Genomic DNA, 22,324 nt, shown 5'->3' with positions numbered 1-22,324 from the left:
GGTTTCTGCAAGTCAGAGCCTGAGAAAAAAGTTTGTGTGCAGGTAGTGTCTCTGGGAAGTTGATTCCAGAGAGCAGGAGTGAGAGATGTAGGGAGTGTCACACGGAAGAAGGGACAGGTCAGCCACCAGGACTTTCTTTCTGACCAGTACTTTTTGAGGAGTTTTTTTTGAAATATGTCTCAGAACTATCTGCCCATGGGACAGAAGAGAAGCATTTATGGATTGGCTACTATTCCCCATTCATGGAAAATGGCCTCATGGGCATTTATTCCCCCCAAACTCCTAGTTGCACATGCATGACCACTAAGTGGGTTTGTGCCAAGAGTCTGCACCCTGTGAGCCTCAGAGAAGTCCCAAGTCAGGAAGAAGAGATCATAGCATAAGCATTCATGTAAATCTCTGACCACACCTGCACAAAGCCTGTCAAAGGTTGCACGAACTGTCACCACAATCATAACTGAATAAGAGGTGGGGCTGAGAGGGGTCTGTAGCGTTGCAGCAGAGGTGTCTAGCACTGTCCACTAGAGCCACTCATGCCTCTCTTAAGTCCAATTCATCACAGAGCCTTCTTCCATGTAGTGGTCAATCAGGATTTCTGCAAGACTCCGTGGAAGAGTGTTAGTGGAAAAAACTACAGTCCTCACAGCTCAGCTGGTCCTGAGACCATGATTGAGACAGTCATCACATACAACCCAATCTAGATTCCCTCACTGCCACCAGCACTTCAGCTTGGAACACACTTCTAAAATGGAGTTAACAATCTCACCCCTACCTCTATCCTGTCCAGTGTTATTACTACCATGAGGTAACCAAGGTAGCTTTCCATACCTTCCTTTATGCTTATTCATGTACCAAACACACACACACACACCACACACTTGTGTATGTATGTAATATGATCTCATTATTGCAAAACAAAAGAACAAACAAAAAGAAAAGAAACAATTAACTAGATCTAATAGACATACACACCCAACAGCAACAGAATATAAATTCTTCTCAAGTGCACATGGACCATTCTCTAGGATAGACCATATGTTAGGCCACAAATCAACTCTCAATAGATTTTAAAAGATAGATATCAGATACATGTATATGTATAACTGAATCACTTTGTTGTATACCTGAAACTAACACAACATTGTTAATCAACTATAGTCCAATATAAAATAAAAAGTTAAAAATTAATAAATAGAAGTATCTTCTCTGACCACAACAGGATGAAGTTAGCAATCAATAACCAAAGGAGAACTTGAAAATTCACAAATTTGTGGCAAATTAAACATCACACACTTAAGCACTCAATGGGTCAAAGAAGAAATCACAAGGGGAATTTAAAAATACTTATACATGAATGAAAATGAAAACACAACATACTAAAATTTATGGGATGCAATAGTAAGAGAAAATTTTATAGCTGTGAATGTTTGCACTAAAATCAGGAAAGATCTCAAATTAACAATCTACCTTTACTACTCAAGGAACTAGGAAAAGAGGAATTCCCTGGCAGTCCAGTGGTTAGGACTCTGCACTTTCACTGCTGAGGGCGTGGGTTCAATCACTGGTCAGGCAACTAAGAACCCACAAGCCACACAGCACGGCCAATAAAAAAGAAAAAAAGTAATAAATAATAATTTAAAAAAAAAAAAAAAAAAAAAAAAAGAAAAAAAGGAACTAGAAAAAGAAGAAAAAACTAAACCCAACAGTAGCAGAAGAAAGGAAATAATAAAAGTTATAGCAGAGGTAAGTAAAATCAAGAACAGAAAAACAATAGAAAAAAATCAATGAAACAAAAAGTTGGTTCTTGGGCTTCCCTGGTGGTGCAGTGGTTGAGAATCTGCCTGCTAATGCAGGGGACACAGGTTCGAGCCCTGGTCTGGGAAGATCCCACATGCCGTGGAGCAACTAAGCCCATGTGCCACAACTACTGAGCCTGCGCTCTAGACCCCATGAGCCACAACTACTGAGCCCACGTGCTGCAACTACTGAAGCCCATGTGCCTAGAGACCGTGCTCTGCAACAAGAGAAGCCACCGCAATAAGAAGCCCACACACTGCAACAAAGAGTAGCCCCCACTCGCCACAACTAGAGAAAGCCCGCACGCAGCAACGAAGACCCAACGCAGCCCAAAAAAAAAAAAATTTAAAAGAAAAACAAACAAAACAAAACAAACAAAGAAAACCTTAACCAAGAAGGTGAAAGACTTGTACACTGAAAACTGCAAAACATTGCTGAAAGAAATTAAAGAAGACATAAATAAATGGAAGGACACCTTGTGTTCATGGATTAGAAGACTTAATTTTAAAATGTTAATACTACCTGAAGCAATCTACAGAGTCAATGCAAACCCTATCAAAATCCCAAAGATTTTATTTTTGCAGAAATAGAAAAGTCCATCTTAAAATTCATATGGAATATCAAAGAACACCACATAGCCAAAGCAATCTTGAAAAAGAAAAACAAATTTGGAAGGCTTACACTTCCTGATTTCAAAATTTACTACAAAGCTGCAATAATGAAAACAGTATGGTTCTGGTAAGACAGATATATAGGCCAATGTAATAAAACAGAGAGCCTAGAAATAAACCCACGCATATATATGGTCAAGTGATCTTTTACAAGGGTGACAAGACAATTCAATAGGGAAAGAACAGTCTTTTCAACAAATAATGCAGGGAAAACTGGATATACACATTCTAAATAGTGAAGTTGGACCCTCACTTAACACCATATACAAAAAATTAACTCAAAATGGATAAAAGGGGGACTTCCCTGGTGGCGCAATGGATAAGACTCTGTGCTTGCAATGCAGGGGGCGTGGGTTCGATCCCTGGTCAGGGAACTAGATTCCACGTGCATGCCGCAACTAAGGAGCCCGCATGCCACTACTAAGGAGCCCTGGAGCCACAACTAAGGAGCCCACCTGCCACAACTAAGACCCAGCGCAACCAAGTAAATAAATAAATATTTTAAAACTGGATAAAAGATCTAAGCATAAGAGCTAAAACTATAAAACTCTTAGAAGAAGACATAGGGGGAAATCTTCATGGTGTTGGATTTGACAGTGGTTTCTTGGATATGACATGAAAATCCCAGGAACAAAAGCAAAAATAGCAAACTGGACTTTATCAAAATTAAAACTTTTTTGCATCAAAGGACACTATCAACAGAGTAAAAAGGCAACCCACAGAATGGGAGAAAATATTTGCAAATCACATATCTGATAAGAGATTAATATCCAGAATATTTAGAGACTTTCTAAAACTCAACAACAAAAATCAAAATACCCAATTCAAAAATGGGCAAAGCGTTCAGACATTTCTCCAGAGAAGATATACAAATGGCCAATAAGCACACGAAAAGATGCTCAACAGCACTAATCATTAGAGAGCTGCAAATCATAACCACAGTGAGATACTACTTCACACCTATTAGGATGGCTATTACCCAAAAACCAAAAACAAGCATTGTCAAGGATGTGGAGAAACTGGAACACTTGTGCACTGCTGGTGGGAATGTAAAATGGTGCAGCTGCTGTGGAAAACAGTATGGCAGTTCCTCAAAAACTTAAACATAGAATTACCATTTGATCCAGCAATTCCACTTCTGGGTATATACACCAAAGAACTGAAAGCAAGAACCCGAACAGATATTTGTACACCAAATAAAACCAAGATTTATAGCAGCATCGTTCACCGTAGCCAAAAGCAGAAACAATACAAATGTCCATCAACAGGTGAACGGATAAACAAAATATAGTATACATGTACAACAGAATCTTATTCAGCCTTAGAAAGCAATGAAATTGTGATACATGCTACAATATGGATGAACCTTGAAGACACTATGCTAAATGAAATAAGTGAGACCTAATAGGACAGATTCTGTATGATTCCACTTAAAAGAGATACCTTGAGTAGTCAGATTCATAGAGAATGTGGAACAGTGGTTACCAGGGGCTTGGGGAGCAAGGAATGGGCAGTTATTGTTTAATAGGTGTACAGTTTCAGTATAGGACAATGAAAAGTTCTGAAGATAGATAGATAGATGGTTGTACAGCAATGTGAACATACTTAATGCCACTGTAGTGTACAATTAAAATGGTTAAAATGTTAATTTTTATGTTATGTATATTTTATCACAAAAAAAAAAAAGAAAAACAAAAATCTCTCACCACTCTGCAGACTTAACTTTAACAATACATTATGACTATTTTCCTGGTCAACAAATATAAATCTAATTCACCCTTTTTAATCACTGCACAATATATCATAGAAAGGGCATGCTATACCATATTTAACTACTCCCATATTGAGAAACACTTGCTGTTATAAATAATGTTGCAGTCAGAATCTTTAAGGTTCTTACGATGTATTTGTTCTGTGCAATGGCGTCTCCAAACTGTGATTCCTGGTGAATGGTATATTTAGATCTTTATTTAATCCATTTTCAATTTTTGTTTGTTCAAGGTATCAAGCAGGAGGGAAGATGTTCTGCATTAGTTAGGTCATGGACTTGGTTGCATGTGACGAAAACCTCCAATAGCTGTGACTTACAGCTGTAATATAATTTTATTTCTCTTTCACATTACAGTCTGGAGATGGGCATTCCAGGACTGGTACAGACACTACTGAGTGAGATCACCCAAGCATCCAGACTCCTTTTATTCTCTTACTCCACCATTCATTTTCATGGTCCCTGATGGCCCACTGTCATGTCCATATTCCAGTCAGCAGGAGAGAGGACGGGAGAAGGCCGGCACAAGCCCTTTCTCTCAGGACTCCACCCAGAGGTTGCCTAAACCACTTCCACTCATAGCCTATTTTCCTGAACTTAGTCACGTAACCCATCCTACCTAAAAGGGAGGCTGAGAAAGATAGTGTTCCTGCTGGGTGGCCGTGTGCCCCGTTAGCACCATGATGGCCAAGAGGAGATGGGATGATGAACAACTCTATGATAAGATCCTCCGAAAGAACAGTCAATTATGTCAGCAATATTTATATAATAACCATTTCCCACCGAATTAAAATGCCATCCTTGTGTTCATTTAGGCACATACGACCGATCTGTTTCTAAATGCTAATCTGCTCCACTTTTATATTAAATGAACTTTGTAATAATTGTTAGCTGCTCTTATTGTATTATAGTTGTTGATACATTAGTAATTTAGCTTTTGTTAACTGTTTGATTTAAGCTGTTTGATTTATACTATTTCCACAGATCAAGTTAAAGACGGTCAAACTTATTTTGTAAAAACTGGTTTGTCCTGGCTCTTGGATATTATCATTTGAGGCAGAAGTAATTTTCTTAGTTCTGGGTTTTCAATGTTAAGAAGCATCTCTACCCACCTTTGACTACAGCTAAGAGGTCACACATTTGTTTCATCATCGTTGCCTTAGAGGAAAAGAGACCATTACCAAAGAGAAAGCCTGACCACAGCAAGGGTCTGGTGAGAGGGACAGCATTTCCCAGGGTAACAGGCATGCAGGACTCCGCCTTACCATCCATTTCACAAACAGTGGGTGTGAGCAAGTGCCAGGATGAGGCCTAATGGTTAAATCAATTCCCACGTTGATGGGAAATTAAAGTGGTACTCTCCAGCTCCTGGCTCTGGCACACTATCCTTCTCAAGTATGTGGCTCCATTAGCCTTTTAACTGATAGCACTGTCTCTGGCTTTATCTCCTTCCACCAGGCCTCATGCACTCTATTTATAGAGGAAAATTTTGCTCAGGTTTATGCCTTATGCTCAAAAGTGCCTTCCTTTGACTTTGGCTTTAGAGAAAAGAAAAGCTACGTGATCAAAAGAAGCTGCACTGGGGATCCTGTCCTCTTTCCACCCTGCTTTTGCCTCTCTAAAACCTAAATACAGCACCTCTTCCATGAAGCCTTCCTGGTTTCCAGTGCCTACAACAATGGAATAAGCTGGAAGGCATCTTAGAGACCTGGAGGCTCCATTCTCAGCCCTGACTTCCTCTGCTCCCCTGAATCTGCCCACACTCCTCCCCCAGATTCTGATCAGTGGTCTGAGATGGAGCCGTAGCTCTTGCATTATTTTAACTTCCACAAGCGATTATGAGCAACAGACAGCATGGGAAACTATACAACTAGGCCAACCCCTTAACTTAGAGATGAGAGCATGGAGACCACATGACACTACAAAGTCATGCCTTCCTTCCTAGAAGCAGCTCCTTCAAGGCAGGGACGTTATTTCCTTTGCAGCTGTGTCTCCAGAACCTAGAACTGTGTCTACCTAGCATGTAGATTTGTTGGCAGATTTGTTGAATGAATGAATGAATTAATGAATATGACACCAAGCTTAAACTAGAAAACTGGTCCGGGATATGACACCAGAGCCTTCCTTTGCTGGAGGGTGATCCGTGCCTAGCTGGCAGGCCTGTTCACCACGATTGCTTGGCTTGGTAAACAGTCTTCCTTGAGCCAGCCTCCGCTGTCACCTCCCAGGCTCTGTAATTGCTTTGCATCATAGGAGGTCAAGGTTAGTCACGGCTGGCCTTACGTGTCTGGGAACCGGGCCCCCGTTGGAACACACATCTTAGGGAGTGTCTGGAGCCAGGGAACAACCCGGCGGGAGGGTCAGGGGCGTGGAGGGCAGTGCGGACTTTGAGACGGGCGGCCCAGCCCCCGGGCAGGTGCGGGGAGGGGCGGGCGGGGTTGGGGGAGGGCCGGCTGGGCTGGCGGCAGGGAGGCGGCCGGGCGGGGAGGGGCGCTCGCACCTGCGGGGCGGCAGCTGCACTCGGCGCGCAAAGCGGCCTCGGACTGACGGCTCGGAGGCGCTCGGCGTAGGTGAGACGCCGGCTGCGGGCAGGGCGCTCGGCCCGGAGGGGTTCCGACGCGGAGGGGCTCGGCCAGGGGAGGGGCTCGGCTGGGGAGGGCAGGGAGGCGCTGGAGGTCCAGGGATGGGGAAGCTGACCCGGGGGCCCCCTCGGGGCTGGAGGTGGGGCCGCACTGGGCGGCTCCCACCGCGCCCGCGCACCTGTGGCCGATCGCCAGCGGCCCTGGGGTGAATATTGGCGCGACCCCGGCCTGGCAGGGCGACCGTGTCGCCCGGTGAGAGGAGCTTCCAAGTGTGAAGCCCCTGCCCTCCGTTCCGCCCCGAGGATCGGAAACCCCGGCGGTGATGGCTCGTGTCCCGCCCGGAGATCGGAGCTGTCTCGAGTCCGCGGCTCGCAGCGGAGGCACCTCCACCCCGACCCTCCCCGGGCCGGCGCCGCCGCCCCCCCACGAATGCGCCCACCACATACTCTCCTTAGGCCAGCAAGCCTGGAGGCTAATAGCGAGAGGCGACTGACAGATAATGTCCCCTGAGCCATTATTTAGCTTTCACCGACAGGCCAGTGGGCAGAGGGATGCGAGGGGTCAAGGGGGGAAGGTTAGCAGTGGTTGGAGAGGTTTAGTGGGACCTGAAAATAGTTTTAGGTGTCCCCGTCTGGGTCCAGAGTGATAGCCTCTGGAGACAGGAGCTAGCCCTCCATGTAAGAAGGGTTGTGCTGCAGCAAGGGAAGCCCCTTATGAAATAAACCATTTAAAAATTTTAGCCAGAAATGACCACTTCCTTCCTGTTCTCTTCCACCACTGCCCTCGTCTGCCATTTTCCCCACATCCCTGACCGTCTGCCCCGTTGCCCGACCCACCGCTCTGCTGGGCTCATAAAGCGACAAAAGAATTTTACCCGTATTTTTACATTCACTTTAATAAGTAGTATGGCATACTGTTAAAGGAAACGTGTACTCTTTTTAACCAGATTGCAACATATTCAATATATTCTGGGTTTTGTACCATGTTGAACACTGTTGGGGAGAAAAATAATACACTCTGAGGTAGGGGCGTGCGGCCTGCTTCAGACTGAGCTCTTCCTGACTGAGAGTTCCTCTGTAGTTACCCTCTGTTCCTAAAGTTTCTGGAAAAGATATGGAACTGATATGAGGGCTTTGTTGAATAAGGCCCCTTAATTTTACAAGGGGAGAGCACCTGACATAAGCAGAGAAAAAGGCTTTATTTCTGGTTATGCATTATTTGTTCTGGTACTACAGGAGGCAAGCATTCAGTTTTCTTTTTAAAGACCTTTGATTTCCTCTCACTTCTTCCATGGACGGTGGAAACAGTATTACCACTTACCACATACTCTGCATTTTTCCTTATATTCTATGGGTTCCTCCCCGACCCTTCTGGGGCATGTTGGTTGTGATGGACTATGTGAAGTTATTGAATCTCACGTTTGGCACCAGTAATTTTATTTAAAGTATTCCCCAATATATCCTTGGTTATGTGCCTTGCCTAATCTTAGCAAATAGCACTTTGAAATTGTCAGGATTTGGCAAGGGCTGAGGTGAAAGGGGGATAAAGAGGAAGAAATAATTCTGCTTTCTTATCTCCCCACCACCTTCACATTCACTTTGGCTGCCATGCTCAGTTGGTCAAAGTACAGATGTTACCTACGTTGGTTGTAATCAAAAGATTGTCTCTTTCTCTCAAATGCATCTGCTGTTGAAAATGGATACGGGCAATTTTACCGTGTGTAGAACCACTCCCATAGCCAAAGTTCCTGTTACTGCAAAACTTTTTATAATTGTGAGTAAGAGAATGGAAGTCATGACTGCGTCATCAGCTAATGGCTGCATATGTAGACAAATTTCCCATCTACACTTGAGACAGGTTATAAGGCAAAACCCAGATTATTCACAATACTATACAATACTGAATGTGGACAATTAGAGGCCACAGGTAAGTGATGCAATTCCCACACTTCGTTTGAACCCAGCTTCCCTTTTAACCAGCCAGCCCTTTCTCCCAACCTTTACTGGGGCTAGAAACAGAGATGATTTCAATTTTAGCTGTTTTTTTTCTCTTGCCTGTTCTCTTATGTAAAAATAAAATCGGTCACAAGGTACACTATGGCAGGCAGAAGGAAACTCAAAAGATCTATCTGCCTCGTGTAATGCAGAATTAAACTGAAAACATCAAAGCACACTCATGTATTCCCCTAGCAGGATTTAGATTTCTAAGCCATCATCAATATCTTGCTGGTATCAAATCATAATGGGGCTTTACAGAGTACCAGGCATTTTCCTTAATAAGCAGCACTTTGAGGTCAGAGTAATAGCCCTATTTTTTTTTTTTAGTATGCTTTTTATTTTTTTTATTTTTTTAATAGATCTTTATTGGAGTATAATTGCTTCATATTTTATAAATGAGGAAATTGAGACTTAGAGACACTGAGTGTCCGTCCCAGGGTTACTCAGCTGTTACGTGGCAGAGCCGGGTCTCAAACCAGAACTCCCTCCAGCGTGTTCTTTTTCCCTTTGTTTGTTTGTTTAATTTGGAGTGGGCAGTTGTTTGTGATCTGTTTAATATATCCTCTGACTTGAACTCTTAGAGTCTAAATTTAGAAACACTCTTGTCTGGTATATTTCATGGCCATCTTTGTTCAATGTAATCACAAAATATTTTAGAGCTGAGCCCAATCTTCTTGTTTTTCAAAGAAGAAAAGTGGATTCGGGAAAAATTAAGCCATCACCCCCTGTAGCTTCCCCAAATGTACTTTGCTAATGAATTACAGAGAAAACCTAGGTCTCCCAATGTCCAGACTATTGCTCCTTCTGGCATGTGGTCCCCTGAGGACTTCCTACATACATAAATCAAGTGGTTTATTTCGATTGACTCTGTTGCTTTAGGGTCTGTGACAGCAAACCATAGCCCCTCTGAATCCTGGACTCAGACACCTGTAGATTCTTCTACTCTAACTGTATTCCACATTCCATGGGGGAAAGAGCCTTATTTGTCTGGCCCATTGTATTATTCCTAGCACAGTGCCCAAAGCACTCAAAAAAATGTGTTCAATATACAGTATATCAAATACACATTTGAACAAGTATGAGATGTCATCAGGATTTCATTCAGCTACAAGTCACAGAAGACCCCACTCTGGGGGTGTAATAAGTAAGGAGTTTATTCTTCTCAGAGAACCAGAGGTCTGCAGGTGCAAAGTCCAGGGCCGGAGCAGGCTCCTTCCACCCTTAGCACGCTTTCGTCCTCACTGAAGGACAGGCACCTCTTCTGTGCTTAACAGAAAGAAGGGCAGAAGGCATGTACCAGCTGAGTCTGTCCCTTTTTGATAATACAGTAAGTCCCCTACATACGAACCTTTAAGTTGCGAACTTTCAAAGATGCGAACATGTGTTCGCATGTCCAATCACGTAAGTTAGTTCACGTGAAACTGCAGCTTGCCCTCTGTCTCCTATTGCTGACAGTCCTTCAGCTCTACCATCTCCCACCTCCTCTCCCTCCTCCAGTCAGTAACTCTTCTTGCCTGTTCACTCGATGCCAGACCCTGGATGCCAGCTGTTGGACTGTACTACTGTACTTTTCAAGGTACTGTACTGTAAGATTTAAAATGTTTTATTTTTTGTGTATTATTTGTGTGAAAAGTATTATAAACCTATTACAGTACAGTACTATATAGCTGAACGTGTTAGTTGGGTACTTAGGCTAACTTAGCTGGACTTACGAACAAATTGGACTTAACGAACGCGCTCTCAGAACGGAACTCGTTTATGTAGGGGACTTACTGTAATATTAAGATCTTCCCTGGAAGCTCCACCCAGTAGACCTCTTATACATCTCACTGGTATAAAGACTATGTCACACAACTACCCCAAACTGTAAGGAGCCTGAGAAAATCCAGTGTTTTCGTTGGACATGTTGCCAATACAACAAAATAGGGATTCTGTTAATAAGGAAGAATGGATATCAGGTAAGCAAATAGCAGTGTCTGCCATGGTGCTTTTTATGGGTCACTGACTCTGTTTCTACATCTGTTATTCTTTTTCATTTTATTTTTTGTTGTTTGGTTTACTAAAAAGCAATAGATAATGCAGTGGGTCTAGGGGAACTTTTTGAAATTGTAGGTTCCAAGTCCCACCCTGAGAAATGCTGATTACTTAGGTTTGGGATGAGTCTCTAAATCTGAATGATAAACTGGCACTGCAGGTAATTTGAATGCAGGTAGTCACAGGACCACAACTTGAAAAACACTGAATTTGGGGTAGTTTAGCAGAGGCACCTTCATTTTATTTCCAACAGCTTTCTGTCTCACTCCTCTTGGGGCATCACTTTCTTTTTTTAATTCTCTATTTTGGTCAAAACAAATAAATGTGTAGTCTTAAAAGTTCTACAAGGTTTTTATGGAGTTTATACAAAGCTGCATCCCCAGAGGCAACTACTTTCCATGCTTTTGGCTACATTTTTCTCATGTTTACCATCATATTCCCAAATAACATGCAAATATTGGCTCTTCCCCCCACCCCCCGGCCACACGCACACAGTTCTAGATAATATCTACTGACATTCTACCTTGAAGGATGTGGCTTTAGCTCTCTTATACCCTCATAATTCTACTTCACATTCACTTCCCTTTCTTGCAAGGTCCCAATATATCAAGTTATATCATAATATTTTTCGATATAGTAATGTTTAGTGTTTGCATTATTATGACTATGTAAATATTATTCACAACTGAGCCATATGATAAACCATGATTTTTACACCTCCTCTCTTGTACAACCTTTTCTATTGTCCTGGAGTAAGTCACTGCTACATCTTCAATTACTTAAGTGTTGAGTACTCATTACTAATTCTTGCTCAACCTTTGACAGGATGGTAAAATTCCTCTCAGTAGAGTTAGTCAACGTCAAGTAAGTAGCCAGTTTTCTTTTTTTTTTTTTTTTTCCTTGGGAAATCCCTGCTCAGCCAGCTCCCCCATTCTCTGGAACTGGTCCTTCTCTGAGCCCCTTGTTACCCTGGGAGCTCCCTCGTTGGCATCCTGTGGATTGTACAGGATTCCTGTCCCTTGGAGTCCATGCCTTTTCGTTCCTTGGTTCTGCTGGAGCATAGCTTCCTGAGGAAGGATGCATGGAGGTAGAGGCAGCTTTACCCGGAGCTGATGAAGTCACAGGGCCACTGTGAGGGCTGCAAATCGCTGCAAGCTGTCGGGGGTGTGGGCAGGGAGCCAGGTTGCCTTCGAGAGGCATTTTTGGTCAATTTTCTAAAGAGATTTTAAAAGAAAGAGCCCTGAATCTCCATGGCTCCGGTTTGTTGTGATTTCTTTCCTCAATGTAAATAAATATTCACCTTCACACCCAACTTTGTAATTCAATGATTTTTTTTTTTGTTTTTGAATTTTTGGATTTTATTTTTTTATACAGCAGGTTCTTATTAGTCATCAATTTTATACACATCAGTGTATATATGTCAATCCCAATCTCCTAATTCATCCCACCACCACTCCCACCCCCCTGCTGCTTTCCCCCCTTGGTGTCCATACGTTTGTTCTCTACATCTGTGTCTCAATTTCTGCCCTGCAAACCGGTTCATCTGTACCATTTTTCTAGGTTCCACATATATGCGTTAATATACGATATTTGTTTTTCTCTTTCTGACTTACTTCACTCTGTATGACAGTCTCTAGATCCATCCACGTCTCTACAAATGACCCAATTTTGCTCCTTTTTATGGTTGAGTAATATTCCATTGTATATATGTACCACATCTTCTTTATCCATTCACCTGTTGATGGGCATTTAGGTTGCTTCCATGACCTGACTATTGTAAATAGTCCTGCAATGAACATTGGGGTGCATGTGCCTTTTTGAATTATGGTTTTCTCTGGGTATATGCCCAGTAGTGGGATTGCTGGATCATATGGTAATTCTATTTTTAGTTTTTTAAGGAACCTCCATACTGTTCTCCATAGTGGCTGTATCAATTTACATTCCCACCAACAGTGCAAGAGGGTTACCTTTTCTCCACACCCTCTCCAGCATTTGTTGTTTCTAGATTTTCTGATGATGCCCATTCTAACTGGTGTGAGGTGATACCTCATTGTAGTTTTGATTTGCATTTCTCTAATAATTAGTGATGTTGAGCAGCTTTTCATGTGCTTCTTGGCCATCTGTATGTCTTCTTTGGAGAAATGTCGATTTAGGTCTTGTGCCCATTTTTGGATTGGGTTGTTTGTTTTTTGAATATTGAGCTGCACGAGCTGTTTATATATTTTGGAGATTAATCCTTTGTCCGTTGATTCGTTTGCAAATATTTTCTCCCACTCTGAGAGTTGTCTTTTCGTCTTGTTTATGGTTTCCTTTGCTGTGCAAAAGCGTTGAAGTTCCATTAGGTCCCATTTGTTTATTTTTGTTTTTATTTCCATTACTCTAGAAGGTGGATAAAAAAATATCTTGCTGTGATTTATGTCAAAGGGTGTTCTTCCTATGTTTTCCTCTAAGAGTTTTATAGTGTCCAGTCTTACATTTAGGTCTCTAATCCATTTTGAGTTTATTTTTGTGTATGGTGTTAGGAAGTGTTCTAATTTCATTCTTTTACATGTAGCTGTCCAGTTTTCCCAGCACCACTTATTGAAGAGACTGTCTTTTCTCCATTGTATATCCTTGCCTCCTTTGTCATAGATTAGCTGACCATAGGTGTGTGGGTTTACCTCTGAGCTTTCTATCTTGTTCCATTGATCTATATTTCTGTTTTTGTGCCAGTACCATATTGTCTTGATTACTGTAGCTTTGTAGTATAGTCTGAAGTCAGGGAGTCTGATTCCTCCAGCTCTGCTTTTTTCCCTCAAGACTGCTTTGGCTATTCTGGGTCTTTTGTGTCTCCATACAAATTTTAAGATTTTTTGTTCTAGTTCTGTAAAAACTGCCATTGGTAATTTGATAGGGATTGCATTGAATCTGTAGATTGCTTTGGGTAGTATACTCATTTTCACAATGTTGATTCTTACAATCCAAGAACATGGTATATCTCTCCATCTGTTGGTGTCATCTTTAATTTCTTTCATCAGTGTCTTATAGTTTTCTGCATACAGGTCTTTTGTCTCCCTAAGTAGGTTTATTCCTAGGTATTTTATTCTTTTTGTTGCAATGGTAAATGGGAGTGTTTCCTTAATTTCTCTTTCAGATTTTTCATCATTAGTATCTAGGAATGCAAGAGATTTCTGTGCATTAATTTTGTATCCTGCAACTTTACCAAATTCATTGATTAGCTCTAGTAGTTTTCTGGTAGCATCTTCAGGATTCTCTATGTATAGTATCATGTCATCCACAAACAGTGACAGTTTTACTTCTTCTTTTCCAATTTGTATTCCTTTTATTTCTTTTTCTGCTCTGATTGCTGTGGCTAGGACTTCCAAAACTATGTTGAATAATAGTGGCGAGAGTGGACATCCTTGTCTTCTTCCTGATCTTAGAGGAAATGCTTTCAGTTTTTCACCATTGAGAATGATGTTTGCTGTGGGTTTTTCATATATGGCCTTTATTATGTTGAGGTAGGTTCCCTCCAAGCCCATTTTCTGGAGAGTTTTTATCATAAATGGGTGTTGAATTTTGTCAAAAGCTTTTTCTGCATCTATTGAGATGAAAATACGGTTTTTATTCTTCAGTTTGTTAATATGGTGAATCACATTGATTGATTTGTGTATATTGAAGAATCCTTGCATCCCTGGGATAAATCCCACTTAATCATGGTGTATGATCCTTTTAATGTGCTGTTGGATTCTGTTTGCTCGTATTTTGTTGAGGATTTTTGCATCTATATTCATCAGTGATATTGGTCTGTAATTTTCTTTCTTTGTAGTATCTTTGTCTGGTTTTGGTATCAGGGTGATGGTGGCCTCATAGAGTGAGTTTGGAAGTGTTCCTCTGCAATTTTTTGGAAGAGTTTGAGAAGGATGGGTGTTAGCTCTTCTCTAAATGTTTGTTAGAATTCACCTGTGAAGCCATCTGGTCCTGGACTTTTGTTTGTTGGAAGATTTTTAATCACAGTTTCAATTTCATTACTTGTGATTGGTGTGTTCATATTTTCTACTTCTTCCTGGTTCAGTCTTGGAAGGTTATACCTTTCTAAGAATTTGTCCATTTCTTCCAGGTTGTCCATTTTATTGGCATATAGTTGCTTGTAGTAGTCTCTTAGGATGCTTTGTTATTTCTGCGGTGTCTGTTGTAACTTCTCCTGTTTCATTTTTAATTTTATTGATTTGAGTCCTCTCCCTCTTTTTCTTGATGAGTCTGGCTAATGGTTTATCAATTTTGTTTACCTTCTCAAAGAGCCAGCTTTTAGTTTTAGTGATCTTTGCTATTGTTTTCTTTGTTTCTATTTCATTTATTTCTCTCTGATCTTTATGATTTCTTTCCTTCTGCTAACTTTGCGTTTTGTTTGTTCTTTCTCTAGTTCCTTTAGGTGTAAGGTTAGATTGTTTATTTGAGATTTTTCTTGTTTCTTGAGGTAGGCTTGTATAGCTATAAACTTCCCTCTTAGAACTGCTTTTGCTGCATCCCATAGGTTCTGGATCATCGTGTTTTCATTGTCATTTGTCTCTAGGTATTTTTTTATTTCCTCTTTGATTTCTTCAGTGATCTCTTGGTTATTTAGTAACATACTGTTTAGCCTCCATGTGTTTGTGTTTTTTGGTTTTTTCCCTGTAATTCATTTCTAATCTCATAACGTTGTGGTCAGAAAAGATGCTTGATATGATTTCAATTTTCTTAAATTTACTGAGGCTTGATTTGAGACTCAAGATGTGATCTATCCTGGAGAATGTTCCATGTGCACTTGAGAAGAAAGTGTAATCTGCTGTTTTTGGATGGAATGTCCTACAAATATCAATTAAATCTATCTGGTCTATTGTGTCATTTAAAGCTTCTGTTTCCCTATTTATTTTCATTTTGGATGATCTGTCCATTGGTGTGAGGTGTTAAAGTCCCCCACTATTATTGTGTTACTGTCGATTTCCTCTTTTGTAACTGTTAGCAGTTGCCTTATGTATTGAAGTGCTCCTATGTTGGGTGCATATATAATTGTTATATCTTCTTCTTGGATTGATCCTTTAATTATTATGTAGTGTCCTTCCTTGTCTCTTGCAACATTCTTTATTTTAAAGTCTATTTTATCTGATATGAGTATTGCTACTCCAACTTTCTTTTGATTTCCATTTGCATGGAATATCTTTTTCCATCCCCTCACTTTCAGTCTGTATGTGTCCCTAGGTCTGAAGTGGGTCTCTTGTAGACAGCATATATGTGGGTCTTGTTTTTGTATCCATTCAGCAAGCCTGTGTCTTTTGGTTGGAGCATTTAATCCATTCACGTTTAAGGTAATTATCGATATGTTGCTCCTGTTACCATTTTCTTAATTGTTTTGGGTTTGTTTTTATAGGTCCTTTTCTTCTCTTGTGCTTCCCACTTAGAGAAGTTCCTTTAGCATTTGTTGTAGAGCTGGTTTGGTGGTGCTGAATTCTCTTAGCTTTTGCTTGTCTGTAAAGCTTTTGATTTCTCCATCAAATCGGAATGAGATCCTTGCTGGGTAGGGTAATCTTGGTTGTAGGTTCTTCCCTTTCATCACTTTAAGTATATCATGCCACTCCCTTCTGGCTTGCAGAGTTTCTGCTGAGAAATCAGCTGTTAACCTTATGGGAGTTCCCTTGTATGTTATTTGTCGTTTTTCCCTTGCTGTTTCAATAATTTTTCTTTGTCTTTAATTTTTGCCAATTTGATTATTATGTGTCTCGGTGTGTTTCTCCTTGGGTTTATCCTGTATGGGAGTCTCTGTGCTTCCTGGACTTGGGTGGCTATTTCCTTTCCCATGTTAGGGGAGTTTTCGACTATAATCTCTTCAAGTATTTTCTCGGGTTCTTCCTCTCTCTTTTCTCTTTCTGGGACCCCTATAATGCGAATGTTGTTGCATTTAATGTCGTCCCAGAGGTCTCTTAGGCTGTCTTCATTTCTTTTCATTCTTTTTTCTTTATTCTGTTCCACAGCATTGAATTCCACCATTGTGTCTTCCAGGTCACTTATCCGTTCTTCTGCCTCAGTTATTCTGCTATTGATTCCTTCTAGTATAGTTTTCATTTCAGTTATTGTATGTTCATCTCTGTTTGTTTGTTCTTTAATTCTTCTGGGTCTTTGTTAAACATTTCTTTCATCGTCTCGATCTTTCCCTCCTTTCTTTTTCTGAGGTCCTGGATCATCTTCACTATCATTATTCTGAATTCTTTTTCTGGAAGGTTGCCTATCTCCACTTCATTTAGTTGCTTTTCTGGGGTTTTATCTTGTTCCTTCCTCTGGTACATAGCTCTCTGCCTTTTCATCTTGTCTGTCTTTCTGTGAATGTGGTTTTTGTTCCATAGGCTGCAGGACTGTAGTTCTTCTTGCTTCTGCTGTTTGTCCTCTGGTGGATGAGGCTATCTAAGAGGCTTGTGCAAGTTTCCTAATGGGGACTTTTTCTTAAAGTGGGTAAGATTCAGGCCCCACAAGATCTGGTTGGTTTTTGAGACCTTGCACACTTAAGATGTCATCTTTCTTCCTTCACACTTGACTGATGGTTTGATGAACTGAAAATAATTTCCCCTCAGAATTTTGAAGGCATTGCTCCATTTCCTTCCACCTTCTCATAGTGCTCTTGAGAAGCTAATGCCATTCTGATTTTTTATCCCTTATATTTTGTTTTAATCTCTGGAAGTTTGTAGGGTTTTTTCTTTTTTCCTCACGTCCTGATATTTCACAATGTTGTAAGTTGATGTTGGGCTTTTTTTGTTTGGTTTGGTCATTGTTCTAGGTACTTTAAAGACCTTTTCAATCTAAAAATCATATTCTTCAGTTCTTGTGTTATATAATTCCCTCTGTTGTTTCTGAAACTATATTAATTACTTAGATGTTGGATCTCTTGAATCTGTCTTGAATCTTGTCATTTAGTTCTAATAAATCTTCCAACCCTTCTATTAAATTTTTGCATTTCTACCATCATATGTTTAATTCCCAAGAGCTTTAATTTGGGGTAGAGGGGAACTTCCAATTTTTTTTTTAATAGCATCCCGTTCTTATTTCATGGATGCAGTATCTCCTCATACTTCTCTGAAAATATTAAATTAACTCTGTATCTTTTCTGCATTTTAAAAGTTTTCTTCAGCTGCCTACAATGTCTGTGTTTATTTTCAAAGTCCCCTTTTCTGTTGTTCTGGTTCTGTCTTTCATGTTGGAAGCAGTGTTCAAATGTCCATGTTTAAGAATGTTGTACTAACACGCAGTCTGTGAGCGTGTCTTGTAGACGGGAGAGCCTCACTGCAGGGTGATTAGGCAGAGCAGGCTTTTTCTGATGGCTTATCATTATGTCTCTAGCAGCTTTCTAGTACAATCAGTTTCTCATTAGAAAGCTGTTTATTCTTGTTTGAGAGAAGGCCATTGATAACTTAGACTGATTTATTATGTAATTTGTTTAATAGTAGAGGTTCCTGTTTTGAGGTGGCTCCGTGGCAGTCTAGCATTCAAAACCAGAATTTGTTCTTGACTCCCCCCCACCGCTTTGAAGTACCTGGTGCTTTTGTGCCCCTCTGTGCATCACCTTCTATCAGCAGCACAGAGACCATCAGAAGCCTTCCAGAGACACAGCTCTTTTCTATTACCAAAAAAAAAAGTCTGAGATCCTAGGGCAGTGAAAGTCCTGTGAACACATGTATGAGTAATTGTTTTGTAATAACCATTTGCAAAACATTCATTACCCACCTACAAGGAAATACTTATTAATCCAGGATAAATTAGGGCTTTTGGAGAAGTTCCACATCAGGATAGTGTTTGTCTTAGCAGGTCATTTGGGAGAAGATTTAATTATGATGGAAAAGTATATTAGACTAGTATTTTTCTTTAGGAGGTTATATTGGGAAAATATTTTCCTAATACCTCTGGAGGATGTCTTGGTGATAGATCTGGGGAGAGAGTTTCTGCCCTTGAAGGTCACTCTCCAAATCCGTATCATTTTCCCCTTGTGCAGCCTGACGTGTGACAATCAAAACTTGGGGCAGATTTGTCACTCTTTTTCTTTGCTGGGAAAGCTTTACAGCACCAGATAACAGAAATGGTACAGGAGTGATTCTTGGTTTAGCTTTCAAAGACCTCTTAACTGGAAGGTGAAAGCATTAGATACTGGATTTTCTACTGTTGGCTTTTCCTTCTCAGACACCTTCAAAGAAGCCTGCAAACTCCTTCAAGGCTGGGGCCCAGTCTTACCTCTGTTCCTCTACCCCCCGAACAATGCCTCGTACATAACAGGCACTGAATACACATGGCTTGAATTAAATTGGCTCCGTTATCCATTTTATTTATTTTTTCCTTTGTCAATTTATTGGGGTTTTTTTCTCATTATCCATTTTAAGTTAACCCTTCCTACTTGCCCCTTGCTGTCTCCTCTGTTCCTTTTGCATCTTTTTATGTCACTCCCTCTGGGAGGATGCTACCTCATTCTCAAATCTGATCTGTGAAATGGCTGTCAGAACCCAGACTGGGAAGATCTCAAACTCAGGACTCCAGGTAGAATTTCCGGGGGTGAAGACGCCCCCATCACCTTACTAAAGACGTAATTGTTTCTTGGGTTTTCGGCAGACGCCCCACCTCCATCCCATCTGTGGCCACAGTTCTGTTTGACTCTTTTCTCTCCTCGTGCTCCACGCCTTGCTGTCCTGTCCCTCACTTCCTTCCACTCTCCTTGATCTGGTCCCCACTTTGACCAAAACCTTCTCTTTGTTTGGTTCTAACATTGTTTTCCTGCCTTCCCTCCCCTTCCTTTATCTACCACCTGGCATATTTTGTACAAAGCACGGTGATGTACTAATTTCTGAAGACCTACCCTGCCTGAGGCAGACACCTTTTCAAACCTCACTCAGCCCAGGATGAAAAAATCTCTCTTCTGCCTGTTTTTGAGATCGTTTCTATGCTTTGGTCTCACTGGGGTTATTTTTATATGGAAGGCTCTAGAACAAGAACTAGGCTACAGCATAATACAGTGCCCTGTAGACTACTGTTTCTCAAACACTACCACTCACCATAGAATGTGTGCTCCCACGACACAGAGGCTTAGCAGGGAACAGCCTGGCATAAGCTGAAGCCTCTCTTAATGCCAAAAAAAACCACATAGGCTACCTCAAAACACATCTCTTTCCAAAAATCTTTTGGTGAAACTGACACTCTAAAACGGTACGCCATATTGGACCTGTGAGTTCAGATATTCCTTTGGGAGGAGGGGCTTCCCCACACCAGCCAAAGAGGCACAGCACTTGTAAGATGCTCTTGTAAGGACTTATCTAGGCTGAAAAATTATATGGAAAAGCAATGGTACCAGCAACCCTCTTAATGCCTGGATTAGGAGATAGTTTCCCCACGATTCAGGATCAAAGCTAGGTTGCATCAGTTCAGTTCAGACCAGGAACTATAATTGTATGTTGAGGCTTGTGCTAAGCCATGGGAAGTTGAAGATGAAGCAGACAAGGTCTCTGCTCTTGAGGAGCTATAGTCTAGTGAGTAAGACATGTAAATGTGTAATTTTAATATGACATGGTAAGTGATAAAAATCAAGATGTCTAAGGTAGTATGGTAGCACAGAGGTGGAGCACATAGCCCGACCTGGAGGTTCCAGAAGGCTTTCCAGAGGAGATAAGCCCACCTATTGAAAACTGAGTAAAGGCAGGCCAGGTGAAGAGGAAACGAGAACGACATACTAGGGGGAGGGAATAGCACGGGTCAAGTGCATACTGTAAAGGTCGTGGTGGGAAGAAATGGGTGACGAAGCTGGATACACACACCAACAGCCAAGACCTGGGGACACGCAATGCAAATCCATGAGGTGGTTAGTCAAAGAAATATTCTGAATTCCATCGTGTTGTAGTCAGATTCACACTGTAAGTAGGTGATGGTGGCTGCAGAGTGGAAGGATTTATGGACGGCAGGACTACAGGGGGTGCAGTAGTCCAGGCAAAAGACCACGAGAGCCTAAATGAGATCACTGCTGTAGGAATCAAAGGAAAAGGGAGAACACCAGAAAATTTGGGGAAGCAAAATAAGCAGAATGTCTAGTCTCTTGGGGAACTGGGACACTGCAGGGCAGAGCGAAGGTCAAAGAGGAATCTAGGATGACCGCCCCCTCCCAGGATTCTGGCTTTGAGAGTGACTGGATGCTAAGCCATTACCTGAGTTTGGGATACAGAAGAGAAGCTGATCTGGTGGGGAAGGAAGATGGGGAATTCAGTTTGGGACATGTTGACTCTGAGGTGTCTAAGAAGCAGCTTTGTGTTTCCATGCATGTCTGTCCATTCAGCAGGTGGTTAGATATGTGAGTCTGAAATTTCAGCAGTCAGGGTCAGAGTCCCGGAGTCATCAGCGTGCACGTGGTAGGTGAACCGTGGGTGGGTGTGAGTTCTTGAGACAAGAAGACACATAAAATGGACCCGAGGCTGCTTGTGTTAAAGGAGAGGAAGAAGGTTATGGCAGATGAACAGAGAGAGCCAGGAGAGATGCATTACAAAAGCCAAAGGGCATAGATAATCTCAAAGATAAGTGACTAGTTGACAGTGTCAACTACAGAGTTGCCTCGGGAACAGAAGAGAGGTCTATTAGATACTATTTTAGAGATTTCCATTGGATGAAACAATACAGAGGGCATTTGAATACAATTTCAGTGTGGTGGTGAAGAGGGAGGACCAAATGGAGTCAGCAATTGTCTTTCCAGGTTTTTTTCAAGAAACTTAACTGATGTTGACAATATTTGATTGCATTACACAAAACCACCCAAATTCCTTTCTATCCAAAGAAAATGTCATTCAAGTGGTAATTGAGTTCAATAATTAATGACTTCTCAAGTAATTTTTAATATTAAAGATTGTTTTAATTATCTATAAGTAATTATCAAAGTTATTTATTGGCTACTAACTGGGTGAGATGATGAGGAAAAGATCTACATGTTTTCTGTTTTTAAAATTTTTATTGGAGTATAGTTGATTCACAATGTTGTGTTAGTTTCAGGTGTACAGCAAAGTGAATCAGTTATACATATACATATATCCACTCTTTTTTAGTCTTTTCCCATATAGGTCATTACAGAGCATTGAGTAGAGTTCCCTGTGCTATACAGCATGTCCTTATTAGTTATCTATTTTATATGCAGTAGTGTGGATATGTCAATCCCAATCTCCCAATTTATCCCTCTCCCCAAAGATCCACATATTTTGACAATATATATAAAGCGTAAAATTTTGCAAAATTATATGCTGTTTGGAGATAATGTACATAGTAAATGTATGCACTATATAGTAAAACAGAAAGAAGTGAATGCTAAACGCACAATTCATGATGATGGTTGCTTCTCAGGGGGAAGTAGGGAGAGATGGTCTAGGAGGGGTCAATGGGGGATTTCTCTGGCAGTCCAGTGGTTAAGACTCCGTGCTTCCAATGCAGGGGGCATGGGTTCAATCCCTGGTCGGGGAA

The 22,324-nt window shown here is 41.1% G+C and overlaps 1 protein-coding gene across 1 annotated transcript in view; it reads left to right on the top strand.

The window, feature by feature from the left end:
* Positions 1-6,725: 6,725 nt before the first annotated feature.
* The window catches only part of TMEM45B (transmembrane protein 45B), a 30,840-nt gene continuing 15,241 nt past the window's right edge, over positions 6,726-22,324 (top strand). Inside the window, exon 1 of the mRNA XM_036861611.1 lies at positions 6,726-6,806. The gene's annotated coding sequence lies outside the window, so the exon portion shown is untranslated. The remainder of the gene's footprint in view (positions 6,807-22,324) is intronic.

This window comes from Balaenoptera musculus, chromosome 8 (genome assembly GCF_009873245.2).
Source record: "Balaenoptera musculus isolate JJ_BM4_2016_0621 chromosome 8, mBalMus1.pri.v3, whole genome shotgun sequence".
In the NCBI taxonomy this organism is placed as follows: Eukaryota; Metazoa; Chordata; class Mammalia; order Artiodactyla; family Balaenopteridae; genus Balaenoptera; species Balaenoptera musculus.
Note: the sequence above shows the minus strand (reverse complement) of the source record. Positions and strands in the feature narration are given on the sequence as shown.